The sequence below is a fragment of the Lissotriton vulgaris genome, unplaced genomic scaffold (assembly GCF_964263255.1).
Source record: "Lissotriton vulgaris unplaced genomic scaffold, aLisVul1.2 SCAFFOLD_2868, whole genome shotgun sequence".
Taxonomy (NCBI): Eukaryota; Metazoa; Chordata; class Amphibia; order Caudata; family Salamandridae; genus Lissotriton; species Lissotriton vulgaris.
The window spans coordinates 177,478-191,863 of NW_028252138.1; the positions used below are offsets into that span (position 1 = coordinate 177,478).

Sequence of the window (14,386 nt, forward strand, 5' to 3'; positions counted from 1 at the left end):
AATCAGAAGAGATGAAATGAATGTATGGTTATTCTTCTCGTATGATAATGATTTGCTTCTTTATTTTTGGTTTTGAAATGCTGGTTTTAAATTGTTATGGTTTTAACTAACTAAACAATAAACTTTTTGACTTTTGACACAGAGATTTCAGTAAAGTGCGATGTGCGAGGAAGTGCCTAGGAGTTCTTTCATCTTTTGTGAAAATTTCGCAAATCTTGCCAGCTCCATTGGGATGTCCAAATTGAAATGAAGTTTCATCGCACCTTGGCATATGTATGTTCCTTATTTTAAAAACAAGGGTTTTAGTAAAGCGGTGGCATATGCACACCAAGTGAGCCATGGATTTCTCGTACTGTTGGCAGAGTCTGCAAGTACTGACCACCTCTAAAGATTTCCAGAGCATGTTAATGTCTTTCATCGGCAGCACCATAAGTCTCACTGCTAAGATTCACTTTAAAATTGCCTTATTTAAAGCGGCATCAAGATACGGCTGCCTTAGACGGTCTTCATAGGAGATAGCAAGTATCCTGATGTTGCTGCTGGAGAGCCTCAGTTCATTCATGTCCTCTTCCTTGGAGAGAAGTCTAACTTCTTTTATTAAGATCAATTTTAGGGTACCGGGCTGATGAATAAAATCCTGCCAGTTGGACATGTCAAGGTGCAATTCAGTGCAGACCTTTGGACCACGAGTTATTTCCTTTCTCAAAAATTCTTATTGAAATTGCTTTCATTGAGTGCGGGGGGGGCCGCACATACCCCTCGATAGAACCGCACAATCGAGACCCAATGCTCGTAACTGTTTAGCCCGAATTCCAATCGGACCAGTGCATTCCGGGCATGTGTTGATAGTTGGAAATTTCGCTTCAACGCACAACAGTTGGCTTGTTCCAAGATGTTACTAAAAACCGTCGGGAATGCTAGATGACCATATGTAAGTGAGGATAGCAGCTTGGTGCATATGACCTTTCTGATGGGTTTAGTGGATGGGCCGCTTAGTTTAGAATTTAGTTTGCATAGGAGCATATGTCACTGCCTTAGCAGAGGGAATATAAGACATGAGCGCAACTCCCATCACCTATTTTCTTCACAGATGTAGCAATTCCTTTGATAGGTACAGGAACCTCATAGATACAGGTTTATATATTTGTACCTTTTGAATGGGGATACAAATCCGATTTTATATACATGGAGATAAACACGTTAGATCACATATTTAAAAATATATATAATTTTTAAAGTCAACTCATTCAGTGAGGTATCTACGGCCAGGTCTCAAGCCTCTGAATAGAACAGCGGTATAGGAAGTGTGGTAGAAAAGACAGTAAAGTCTTTTTCTGAGTTTCTGATGTACATCCCTTGCATATCGCGTGTGCAGTCTACCCAGATTGCTGCATAGTGACCGGTATAAGGGGCTGTGTGAAGAGCAGAATGGCGCGCATTGCTTGGTTACTGCAGGTCGAGTAGTACACCAACATCACAGACCTACATTGCAGACGTGTGTGCCTAGGCAGTGTTCTGTTATTACTGCATGTTGATTGGCGGAGAAAAATCAAAACATGAAGCGCAGAACCTGTTCACATGTTTGCTTTACATTTATTACAGCATTCTGGCTGGCACACTGCACTTTCTTTCGAAGGGTAGAGCGCTGTGCATTGTGAGGTTTTTTCTGCCTGACCGGTGACAAGAACGCAAATTGGGGAAAGTTTCTCCTTATGCATTGGTCTTTTACTACTGCAAGCTGGCAGGTGCCAGACACACAGAATGTGTGGCATGCAGACAGAGTCCCTGGCCATTGCGCTGATGCCACAGCAGGCTGACTGGTGTAGAACAGTGCACACGTGAGACGTGACACTCTGTGGCACTGCCTGCCTCCGTGTGGCGCCGCAAGGCCACATCAAGGGGCTCATATACTAGGTAGACTCTGCAGAATCAGATGTATGCCTATGTTCTCTATGGCTGCCCCAACAGCCATGGTTGGCAGGGCCATGAGCGTGACCACTGATTGTGGTAAAGGGTTGGGGGTGGGGAGTTATCAATCTAAGACTCTAAGGTAACAGAGCTGGCTCAGTTCCAGTGGGGCAGGGGCGATGAATGCTCATAAACTATCCAACACCTCCCTCTTCCCAACCAAGTACTCCGCCAACAGCAAATGCCAAGAACATATATTCGCTGGGAATCTGCCATGGTTTTGTTCGACAGAATCGTCTCTGCAAAATGACGAGCACCTCATGTGCACGTGGGTGCCTGTGCATTGCACTAATACTGCACATTGTTACAGATTACTGAACACGTAGGTTCATAAAGTGTGTTACCCTCATGTACTGTGCGTTTATTACTGACTACTCTGCTACAAACTGTTGAACTTGTGAGATGTAGAACGGCGCTCTCCTGCTCCAAGGCGTTATAACCACTTGCAGTCCCGAGTGCTTTGGGTCACTGCCTGAACAAGGAAAAATATGACCATTGAAACTGAACTCAAAGGAGAGGATGGAAAACACCGGGACCTATCTGTACAGTCAATACACAAAAACAAGCGCCTCACATAAATACATTTTTAAGCTCCGATTAGTCAGTGAATTCAGCCCTGCTGCAGAGGAGCCATCCAGTTTCATCAGCAAGAGGGAAGCAGCCTGGCTCGGCAGAGTGTGGAAAGCAGGTGAAGTATTGGCACCCCAGAGCTGGCCTGGCTGCCGCTGTGCCTGTGTGCTGTCCTTGCCCTGCGGCTGCCTCTAGCAGCCCGGTTTGCCGCTGCTCATGCCCCCTACAGCCCTCAACAATTTCACCCAAAGTCGGCGGCATCGCTCCCAGCAACGTTGTAAATAATGGTCACATGGTTGCTGGGACCGAATCATGGGTTGCTAGGGGGCTGTTGCGATTGTTTTTTTTAAATTTATATAGGTAGCAAGAACAATTTTGTATGTCTTGCTGTCCCCACCTCTATCTTAGCCGATGCAGGGGCAGAAGGGAAGAGCCGTGGCTAACGCCAAAGCGGGAGATAAGTGTGCGGCCGCCATGAATACAAAGCTTGGTGTGCCGCACTTTATGAAAACATATACATTTTTTAAAAAAGCATTATGACGGCGTGCGCAATAATAAAGTTGCGCGGCCACCGTATGCGCTTTATAAAACAAGCTGTCCCCATTGCCAAAGCAGAATTAAAAAAACATAATAAAGTTGCATGGCCGCCGTATGCTCTTTATAAAACAAGCTGTCATCATTGCCAAAACCGAATGAAAAAACATAGTGCTTACTGACGGAATGAAGGAGACACCATAACGCCGCAAGTAGAAGATCCAGTCCTGTCATCATTGCCAAAACCGAATGAAAAAACATAGTGCTTACTGACGAAATGAAGGAGACACCATAACGCCTGCAAGTAAAAGATCCAGTCCTGATGAGCAGTCCCAAAAGGAGACAGGGCAGTAACAAGGAGGGACTAAGAAGCCTCATTATCAGTCGGAAGCCAGCGTTTACCATGGACGATGACCCCAGCCAGTGAAAAATATGTGCGGGGCTTCCACACCACTTCTAAAAAATACCCTAATACAGCATGCCTCGCAAAGTGAGTAGCGCATGCGCTGCAACGCTCGGCGAGACCTAAAAAAAAGAGGCAACATGAGGAAGTTATGGGGTTAATAGGAGACAAGAGCTGGTGGAGGGAGGGGACTATAGTGGAGGGTGAGGGGCAGGAGGAGAGCCTTTCAAGAGCCTGCAGAGCCAGCAGGGGACACAAAAGTATGAGACAGGCTGCAGGTTAATAGCACAGGAGAGGGCTAGGTAAATTTCAAAGGCATGCAACAGAGGAAATTAACACCTCTGCTGTCTGCTGGCCTGTTGCTCACCCTCCCTTTACTGGCTCAGTGGCAGCACAGAGTCAGTAAAGAGAGGGTGAATGCCATGGTTTTGTTTTGTTTTGTTTTTTAAATATATTTTGCAGTCACTTTTGTAAAAATTGCGAGGTTTTTACAAAAGTGCTGATTTTGTGAATTCTTTGCACATTGCAATATCCTGGGAATCTGGTAAGGGGTTTATCCACACTGAAAAATATTTCTTTCTGTGAACAAAACATTGAAATGAAAAATAAATGTGATAATAAATATTTCTACTTGTCTTGCTTTAACAGATTATGTGTTTGAATAAACCCATGAAATGCATGCACTTCTATAGGTTTTCGAGCATATCCCAAGGGATATTTGTAAACAGCAGAAAAATTGGAAGTCTGCACAAATCATAGTCCAAATTAACAATACATATGTTATGTTGATTCTACAAAACTTATAGGAGTGTGGTCTCCTATGTCTTTCAGCACTTTAATAACAGGCATTGCGATTCCCAAAGAATTAAAGGACAATGTATATTGTTGGTAGCATATAAAACATTGTTAACATGCTTTCTCTTTTCTCCAATTATAACTGGCTTCAACTTGTTTATCCTTGCTGTCCATTTTGCTCAGGTACTTAGGAAATTCAGTAGAAAACTGAAAAGTAGCACAGTGTCTGCTGGCCCCAGATTTAGAGCAAGTAACCATGTTTGGCTTGCACAGAACAGCCTCAAAATACTGCTGGCCTGGGGCGAAAGCTCCAACCACACTAGGGAAGTTTTTAATGTGGCACTGGTATATCCTGGCTTCAGGGAACCATTTCCAGTAGACGCACTTGAGGGAGCAGCCTCAGTGTGCCACCATGAAGCAACTGGTAATTACTTGGGGCCGCATCCAAACCATCACTGTTTGGCTCACCATGCCACCTCAGATTAGACCCGGCTATATGCAGACATTGTCCTGCTCCTATAGGAACAGTCTTGCCTAAACTGCCAGGCCAGGCCCTCTGAACCGGAGCACGAGGAACACAAGACTTTTTTCACCATCATTGGTGATCGCCCGTTGGAGGCAACTTGTTTCAAGTGTCACAGTGTGCCACCATGACATGTTAGACCTGCCTCTAGACATTTTCCAGGAAAGTTGCTGCCACAAAAGGGACTGGGAGCAGAGTTGGACTGAAACAAAAAATAGGCTGGGGCACTGAAATAAAAGTAGCTCCTATTAGCTGTTGTGTCTGGTGGCTCAGTCGACTAATGCGCCAACTGGAGGAGCCTGTGTTCTACCTAATGGTCACAGGTTCAAATCCTAGCGGGTCCACTCAGCTTTTCATCTATCTGAGGTCGATGAAAATGAGTACCATTGAGTTAGATAACAATAAACTGCTGTTATTCAGCACCAAGATACCTACGCATGAACGTGTCTTTACAAATACAAGTTATGTTATGTTAGACCTGGCACCATTGGCGTGTATCTCCCTTCCATTTTTACTGTTGCCTCATGTGTTTTTGCTGGTGTTAGCTGCTCAGAGCTCTGTGCCACTGCCAATCAGTGCCACAGTGCAAGTGCTCCCTATGTGAAATTGCTGTGTTGATTGGATTCCATGTTTGGCTTATTTGGTTTACTGTCAGTCCCTCGTACAGTGCACCAGGAGTGCCCGGGGCTTGTAAATACAAATGCTGCTGGTGGGCTTGCAGCACTGGTTGTGCCACCCACAGAAGCCGCCTGGTAAAATATGTTTAAGGTCTGCCATTGCAGAACCTGCGTGCAGTCTGGTACTGTCATGCTGACTGGGCAAGACCGTCAACAAACAACTCTCCGCCTTCCTCGAGACAAACGGCTTCCTCGACCCCTCACAGTCTGGCTTCCGAGCAAACCACAGCACCGAGACCGCCCTCATCGCAGCTACCGACGACATCAGGTCCCTGCTCGACAACGGGTAAACAGCTGCCCTCATCCTCCTGGACCTCTCAGCAGCCTTCGACACCGTATGCCACCGCACTCTGATACAGCACCTCAGCAACACCAGAATCCAAGGAACGGCCCTGGAGTGGATCATCTCGTTCCTCGCCGGAAGAGCCCAGAGAGTCCGCCTCCCCCCCTTCCGATCCGCAGCCACCAAAGTCATCTGCGGCGTTCCTCAAGGATCCTCACTCAGCCCCACCCTCTTCAACGTCTACATGAGCCCTCTCGCAGCCATCGCACCCCAACACAACCTAAACATCATCTCCTACGCAGACGACACCCAGCTGATCTTCTCCCTCACCAATGACCCCGCCACCACCAGAGCCAGCCTCCAGTAAGGAATGAAAGACGACGCGGAATGGATGAAGCTCAGCCGTCTGAAACTGAACTCAGACAAGACGGAAGTCCTCGTCCTGGGACCAGCCCCCTCTGCCTGGAACGACTCCTGGTGGCCCTCTACGCTTGGCACCGCCCCCAAACCCACGGACCATGCACACAACCTGGGCATCATCCTGGACTCATCCCTCACGATGACCAAGCAAGTCAACGCCGTCTCGTCATCCTGTTTCAACACCCTGCGCATGCTCCGAAAGATCTTCCGGTGGATCCCCACTGAAACCAGGAAGACGTTCACCCAGGCCCTCGTCACCAGCCGACTGGACTACGGGAACACCCTCTACGCCGGAACCACAGCCAAACTCCAGAAAAGACTCCAGCGCATACAGAACGCTTCTGCACGACTCATCCTGGACATCCCTCGTCACAGCTGCATCTCTGCCCATCTGAAAGACCTGCACTGGCTCCTCTTCAGCAAGAGGATCACGTTCAGACTCCTCACCCACGCACACAAAGCTCTCCACGACATGGGTCCCAAATAGCTCAACAGCTGCCTCACATTCTACACACCCACCCGCCAGTTCCGATCCGCCAGCCTCGCCCTCGCCACTGTCCCACGAATTCGCAAATCCACCGCCGGAGGAAGATCCTTCTCCTACCTGGCGGCCAAGATATGGAACTCCCTCCCCACCCACCTACGGCTGACCAACGACCATCTCTCCTTCAGGAAACAACTTAAGACCTGGCTGTTCGAGCAGTAGCGACTCCCTCCCCCCTCCCCCCTCCCAGCGCCTTGAGACCCTAGCGTGTGGAGTATGTTTATGTTGTGGATCCCGGGAATGCCTCTGTGGTTGTGTGCACAGCAGCGGCTGGGAAGGATATCCCGCTCTTCTCGTGTTGTGGTCGGGCTTTACATAAACTAGTTCAAGTAAAAAAAAACAAGGGATAGTTACCTCATGTCCTTGGTAGACGCTGCTCTCCTGGTTTTACCGAGCAGCAAAATGGCGGCCGCAAAGCTCTGAAAATGTTGGAATCGGGGGCGTGTTTTTTGCATTCTGAGTGACGGATGACGTCACAGGGCGAAAGAACGCAAAAAATCCACCCCCGAATCCGAAAGAGACGGGCTTGAATGGAGTGATGCCCCTCTCCTCCAATGGCTGGCCGCCGTTTAGGAAGCCAGCCAATGGAGGAGAGAGGCAGGTTCAAGCCCCCATACTACAAAACATTAATTCTCTCACCGAGACTGCGCAAGCAAAGCCTACGGTCCTCGACCTAACAATACGATGTCTATGGAAAGTGGTTCCTAACTATAACTACCTACTGTCAACCACCAGTAGGCAATATATATATATATATATATATATATATATATATATATATATATATATATATATATATTCATGGTCAGGCAGCCTTTATTCCTACTTCTGTGCTTGGCCACCCCTGGTATTTCCTTCTCAAAACCTGGACAGACTCATTTGAAGGCTTCAGAGCTTTGATTTATCTGCTGTGCTTCACTCATGCAACACAGGCAGCAGCTTAAACTCCTAATAAAAGTGCACGAGGCTGCAGGAAAGAAGCCAGTCTCTTGTGGACTTCTGATCTGCATGGCCACGCCCCTTCTTTGCCGTGGACACGCTCACTCTCCTGTCTGCGCATGCGCAGTGACACGCGGCATTCCTGCCCGTCAGACGTGGAACCCATGCGTCAGGGTCTTTGCTCCCTTTCGGAGCTCTCAGCCGCCGGTGCTGTGCCGTCACTTCCGGTCAGCGGCGCCCGCTTCCGGGCCAGGCTTGGGTGTCAGTCTGGTGGGCGGAGCTCCGGCCTGGGCGGGGTGTTCCCCTGAGACGCTTCCGGTGCTGCGTCTCCTTCAGCAGGTCCAGCAGCCGAGTGACAGCCGCAGCGCTGGAGCCGCCGGGCGGGTCCAGGTGAGCGCGCAGTGGCGGGGCCAGGCAGGGGATGGGCACGTGGCGGTGCCTGGCAGGGGGTGTGGGGGGCACCGAGGGGCCAGAGACCGGCTTGATGCCCAGGTTTGAAGTGGGACTCACTGGAAGGGCGTGAGAGCTGATGGGAGCTGGGACACTGCCGAGCTGCAGGGGTGCAAGAGAGGCAGGACACCCGGGGAGAGGGGGGCGTCGGTGAGTGAGGACTGCAGGGGAATGAGACCAGAGAAGTAGTGGGACAGTGACTGGGCTGAGAGAGGGGACTTGATATGAAACAGTGACTGGGCTGGGAGTAAGTACTGGATATGAGACAGTGACTGGGCTGAGAGAGGGGACTTGATATGAGATAGTGACTGGGCTGAGAGAGGGGACTTGATATGAGACTGACTGGGCTGAGAGATGGGACTTGATATGAAACAGTGACTGGGCTGAGAGAGGGGACTTGATATGAGACAGTGACTGGGCTGGGAAGGAGTACTGGATATGAGACAGTGACTGGGCTGGGAGAGGGGACTGGATATGGGGCAGTGACTGGGCTGCAGGGGCACAGGGAAATTGGGGCAGTGACTGGGCTGAGAGAGGGGACTTGATATGAGACAGTGACTGGGCTGGGAAGGAGTACTGGATATGAGACAGTGACTGGGCTGGGACTGGGAGTGAGTACTGGATATGAGACTGGGATGGGAGAGAGTACTGGATATGAGACAGTGACTGGGCTGGGAGTGAGTACTGGATATGGGACAGTGACTGGGCTGGGAGAGGGGACTGGATATGGGGCAGTGACTGGGCTGCAGGGGCACAGGGAAATTGGGGCAGTGACTGGGCTGGAAGTGAGTACTGGATATGAGACAGTGACTGGGCTGGGAGTGAGTACTGGATATGGGACAGTGACTGGGCTGGGAGAGGGGACTGGATATGGGGCAGTGACTGGACTGCAGGGGCACAGGAAAATTGGGGCAGTGACTGGGCTGGAAGTGAGTACGGGATATGAGACTGACTGGGCTGGGAGGGAGTACTGGATATGAGGCAGTGACTGGGCTAGGAGGGAGTACTAGATATGAGACAGTGACTGGGATGGGAGAGAATACTGGATATGAGACAGTGACTGGGATGGGAGAGAATACTGGATATGAGACAGTGACTGGGATGGGAGAGAGTACTGGATATGAGACAGTGACTGGGTTGGGATGGAGTACTGAATATGAGACGGTGACTGGGCTGGGAGGGAGTACTGGATTTGAGACGGTGACTGGGTTGGGATGGAGTACTGAATATGAGACAGTGACTGGGTTGGGATGGAGTACTGCATATGAGACAGTGACTGGGCTGGGAGAGGGATATGGATATGTGGACAGTGACAGGGCTGCAGGGACATATGGGAGTTGTTACAATGACTGGGCTGGGAGGGGGTAGTGGATACGGGACACTGACTGGGCTAGAGGAACTTTGGGAGCGGAGATACTGTTCAGACTAAGAATATTGCATCAGTTACTCGCGCTGGGACACATTCTGGGTGGAAGAGCTGGGAGTGCTGGAGTACTGTCTGTGCATGCTAGTACTGTCAGTGCTGGAGTACTGTCTGTGGCGGTGTGTGCTGGAGTACAGTGTGTGGTGGTGTGTGCTGGAGTACTGTCTGTGGCGGTGTGTGCTGGAGTACAGTGTGTGGCGGTGTGTGCTGGAGTACAGTGTGTGGCGGTGTGTGCTGGAGTACAGTGTGTGGCGGTGTGTGCTGGAGTACAGTGTGTGGCGGTGTGTGCTGGAGTACAGTGTGTGGCGGTGTGCGCTGGAGTACTGTGTGTGGCAGTGTGTGCTGGAGTACTGTGTGTGAAAATTACAAAAAACAATTTGATGGACAGAATGTAGATCAATGTCTTACATTCACCCCAGTACAAGGATCTGGGCCTAAATCCATCGTTTTTTGCACTCCGCACCACCCTGGGTCAGATAATGGCTTTATGCAAATCAGCTCTGACCCTGTGCCCCATGGGAACAGTCCAGTCCGAACTACAACAGCCATATCTTTCCCAGACCGGAATCAAGCATCCGAGGACCGGACCGGTTTCGAGGTAACACCTCTCATCAGCCCGGCTAGCTTGACTCCAGTGGTGTGGGGGCTCTGGGACCCACGTCTGAGCTACCCCAGTACACTCAGGGAGAAAATTACAAAAAACAATTTGATGGACAGAATGTAGATCAATGTCTTACATTCACCCCAGTACAAGGATCTGGGCCTAAATCCATCGTTTTTTGCACTCCGCACCACCCTGGGTCAGATAATGGCTTTATGCAAATCAGCTCTGACCCTGTGCCCCATGGGAACAGTCCAGTCCGAACTACAACAGCCATATCTTTCCCAGACCGGAATCAAGCATCCGAGGACCGGACCGGTCCGGTTTCGAGGTAACACCTCTCATCAGCCCGGCTAGCTTGACTCCAGTGGTGTGGAGGCTCTGGGACCCACGTCTGAGCTACCCCAGTACACTCAGGGAGAAAATTACAAAAAACAGTTTGATGGACAGAATGTAGATCAATGTCTTACATTCGCCCCAGTACAAGGATCTGGGCCTAAATCCATCGTTTTTTGCACTCCACACCACCCTGGGTCAGATAATGGCTTTATGCAAATCAGCTCTGACCCTGTGCCCCATGGGAACAGTCCAGTCCGAACTACAACAGCCATATCTTTCCCAGACCGGAATCAAGCATCCGAGGACCGGACCGGTTTCGAGGAAACACCTCTCATCAGCCCGGCTAGCTTGACTCCAGTGGTGTGGAGGCTCTGGGACCCACGTCTGAGCTACCCCAGTACACTCAGGGAGAAAATTACAATGACACAGGGTGGTGTGGAGTGCAAAAAACGATGGATTTAGGCCCAGATCCTTGTACTGGGGTGAATGTAAGACATTGATCTACATTCTGTCCATCAAATTGTTTTTTGTAATTTTCTCCCGGAGTACTGTGTGTGGCGGTGTGTGCTGGAGTACTGTGTGTGGCGGTGTGTGCTGGAGTACTGTGTGTGGCGGTGTGTGCTGGAGTACTGTGTGTGGCGGTGTGTGCTGGAGTACTGTGTGTGGCGGTGTGTGCTGGAGTACTGTGTGTGGCGGTGTGTGCTGGAGTACTGTCAGTGCAGGTGTGTGCTGGAGTACTGTCAGTGCAGGTGTGTGCTGGAGTACTGTCAGTGCAGGTGTGTGCTGGAGTACTGTCTGGCGGTGTGTGCTGGAGTACTGTCTGGCGGTGTGTGCTGGAGTACTGTCTGGCGGTGTGTGCTGGAGTACTGTCTGGCGGTGTGTGCTGGAGTACTGTCTGGCGGTGTGTGCTGGAGTACTGTCTGGCGGTGTGTGCTGGAGTACTGTCTGGCGGTGTGTGCTGGAGTACTGTCTGGCGGTGTGTGCTGGAGTACTGTCTGTAGCGGTGTGTGCTGGAGTACTGTCTGTGGTGGTGAGTGCTGGAGCACTGTCAGTGCAGGTGTGTGCAGGAGTACTGTGTGTGGCGGTGTGTGCTGGAGTACTGTCTGGCGGTGTGTGCTGGAGTACTGTGTGTGGTGGTGAGTGCTGGAGCACTGTCAGTGCAGGTGTGAGCTGGAGTACTGTCAGTGCAGGTGTGAGCTGGAGTACTGTCAGTGCAGGTGTGAGCTGGAGTACTGTCAGTGCAGCTGTGAGCTGGAGTACTGTCAGTGCAGCTGTGAGCTGGAGTACTGTCAGTGCAGCTGTGAGCTGGAGTACTGTCAGTGGTGTGGGAGTACTGCCAGTGCGCTGAGAGGAGCCAGAGTACGGCCAGTGCTGCAGTACTGTCTGCACTGGAGGGGTCGATGGGTATTGTCTGAGGTGAGGCGCTCGGATACTAGATCCCAGTACTGCAATGCCTTATTGCTGTTACTGCCAAGGTTTGATTGTAAACAGCGTTCCTTACACTTTGTCGTATGTTAGTTATCCATCAAGGGGGCTTTTATTGCGCTGTGTTTAAAGTGGGGTAACTGGTGCCCTGGCCAGTCCCGCGTCTTCCTCTTAACCCTGGACTCTTTTGAGCCTCTGCATGCCCCCAGGCCTTCTCCGCCTTTTATCTTTCACCTCCCAGGTCAAGGTTAGAAGCTTCTCTTCATCACTTAGTTTATGAAATTCTGTGAATTATATTTTTTTTTCTCAAACTCCCCAAATTCGGCTCTCATTGTTTGACATTCACTGCCGCTCACCAGGAAGTGCGTTGTACCTTCTGCGTGTTTTTCTTGCTTTGTTTACGGAGCCTGGCTTCCTCTAGTATCTAGGCCTGCTTGTGTGTTCCTGTCTTTAACCCATGATTGCCCGCCCCAGCCTTGTGTGCTTGTATGTTTGTGGAGTGGTTGTGTGCAGATCAGCCACCCCTCAGTAACCTGTACTGTGTACTCCTTTCTTGCCCTATGGTTTGATGTTGCTGTGCTGCTGGGTTTAAAACACTCATGGTCACATCCATGCTCTGGGTGGTTGCCACCCTGGAGTGGCTTTAAGGCGACAGCCCAACTGTGCCTTATGTTCAGACTAGCCCTGAAGGGGGCATCAGCCAGAGCTGTCTGAATGGGTCACACAGTGAGAGACAGACCTGTTGTCCTTCTCTCCTGGGGTCGCCTTCAGGAGCCCGTGGGGGCACTTGTTTTAGGAATATAACTATTTTGGTGTGAAATTACTCAGCTGCTCTGTAATGCAACAGCGAGCTACGTGTCCTGGCAGAATGTAACGCATGTGATTTGGTGCCCTGGCGGGACATTAGCTCACCCTGCAGGTGACTCGACCCAGCAAGTCAAGTCAAGTCCTTGGGGTGTAATAGGCCATCTTTGATGCCCTTGGTGGCAATAGAGGCAACTCACCCCCCAGCATGGAGACATGGCATGCACAGCAATAAATAACCACATGAGAATAGTTTCTGGAAAAACATTTTGCTGCAGGTTTATTTCATACAAGAATTATGCCAACATAGTGGGTTAACTTGCAGGCGATCCAAGGGCAGACAGCAGTGACTAACATAAGTGGCCCTGACCGCCTGATGAGCCAACTGCACCATGGCCAACCCAATCTGTGCTACCTTTTACTGGGGATTAGCCCCCTTAAATACTGTGGACCATCAGTCCATCCTTATACTCATGCCTTTTAGGGGCGGAGCCTGTCCAGACAAGCCCCCGTTAGCCCAGGCTTACAACCGCCCAAAGGACTAGCGGGCGCCTTCTTTTTCCTCCAGGGTCCTGCCGTAAAGACTCCTGGAGTTGTTTGGCTTCTGAACCCCTATTGTGCTTCTGAAGAGGGTACCCCTATGTACCATTCAGCCTCCGGATTGCCCTGTAACTCTGCCTGCAACACAAATTAACAAGTTATCATATTCATGCCCTAGCTACCCTTCCAGCTGACCCGCTGAGTATGAGGGAGGGGGACGGCGTGGTGCAATGATCCCAAAAGGTAGACTAGGTGGAAGGGGCAGGTATAAGTACCATGCGCCTGCCTGCCTGTCGCGCGCCGGAAGTGACGCCTGGATCCTGCTCCTGAATTTGGGGATCCACAGGGGGGCTGTGCCTAATGTGCGCTAAGATGGCCGCCCTTCCAAGTGGGCACACTATGTGTGCCCCGAGCAGCCTCATGTAGCCATATCTTTCAATGAAGTGCAGGGTTGTTTGATTGTGTCACTGGGTGGGCTTGGGGCCGGTGGTGAGGGCGTGGAGAGGGTATTGTGCGTGTTGCATGGAAGCCGAGCAGGTGGAGGGTTGGGAGCCTGAGGCAAGAAGGGATGAGGCCTGCTGCATCAGGCTGTAAGGGAGAGCAGAGGGCAAGAGGTACTACCCAGATACTTGTGTGAAGCCTGGGTCGATAGGGAAAGCTATGCCCCCCCCCCCCCCCTCAGGGTAAAGTGGAGGAACAGGTTGAGAAGTTGTGGCGCAAGGGCCAGAGGGAGAGCATGTGAAGAGCCTATCATGGCCTCGGGCAGAGAAGGGAGAGCTCCTGTCTGGTGCAAGAGCAGGGCTATCCCGAGGCGTGTTTCATGGCAGCCAAATGCAAAGAGGCGGCGTGGTACGAAGCCCATGTTACAAGAACTAAGGCGCTAGTGGCTTTAGAACATATGGCGCAAGAGCAGAGCTGTCAAACCTGTCATGAAGCGTCTTTCATGGCAGCAACTGGAAATGCAGTTTAGAGTCTGTGCAGAGAGTGGGCGCGGTATGAAGCCCATGTCACAAGAACTCAGGCGCTAGAGGGGTTAGAATCTATGGCGCAACAGCAGCCGTCCTGCAAAGAAAAATAGGAAAGTGGAACCTGGTGCGAAGGCAGAGGTGGCATGGGGTCTGTGTCACAAGAGTGAAGGGAGGAGGTGG

The 14,386-nt window shown here is 50.7% G+C and overlaps 1 long non-coding RNA gene across 1 annotated transcript in view; it reads left to right on the forward strand.

The window, feature by feature from the left end:
• The first annotated feature begins 7,928 nt into the window (after positions 1-7,928).
• LOC147662652 (uncharacterized) overlaps positions 7,929-14,386 on the forward strand; it is a 91,126-nt gene continuing 84,668 nt past the window's right edge. Inside the window, exon 1 of the long non-coding RNA XR_015305513.1 lies at positions 7,929-8,046. This is a non-coding gene — a long non-coding RNA (uncharacterized LOC147662652). The remainder of the gene's footprint in view (positions 8,047-14,386) is intronic.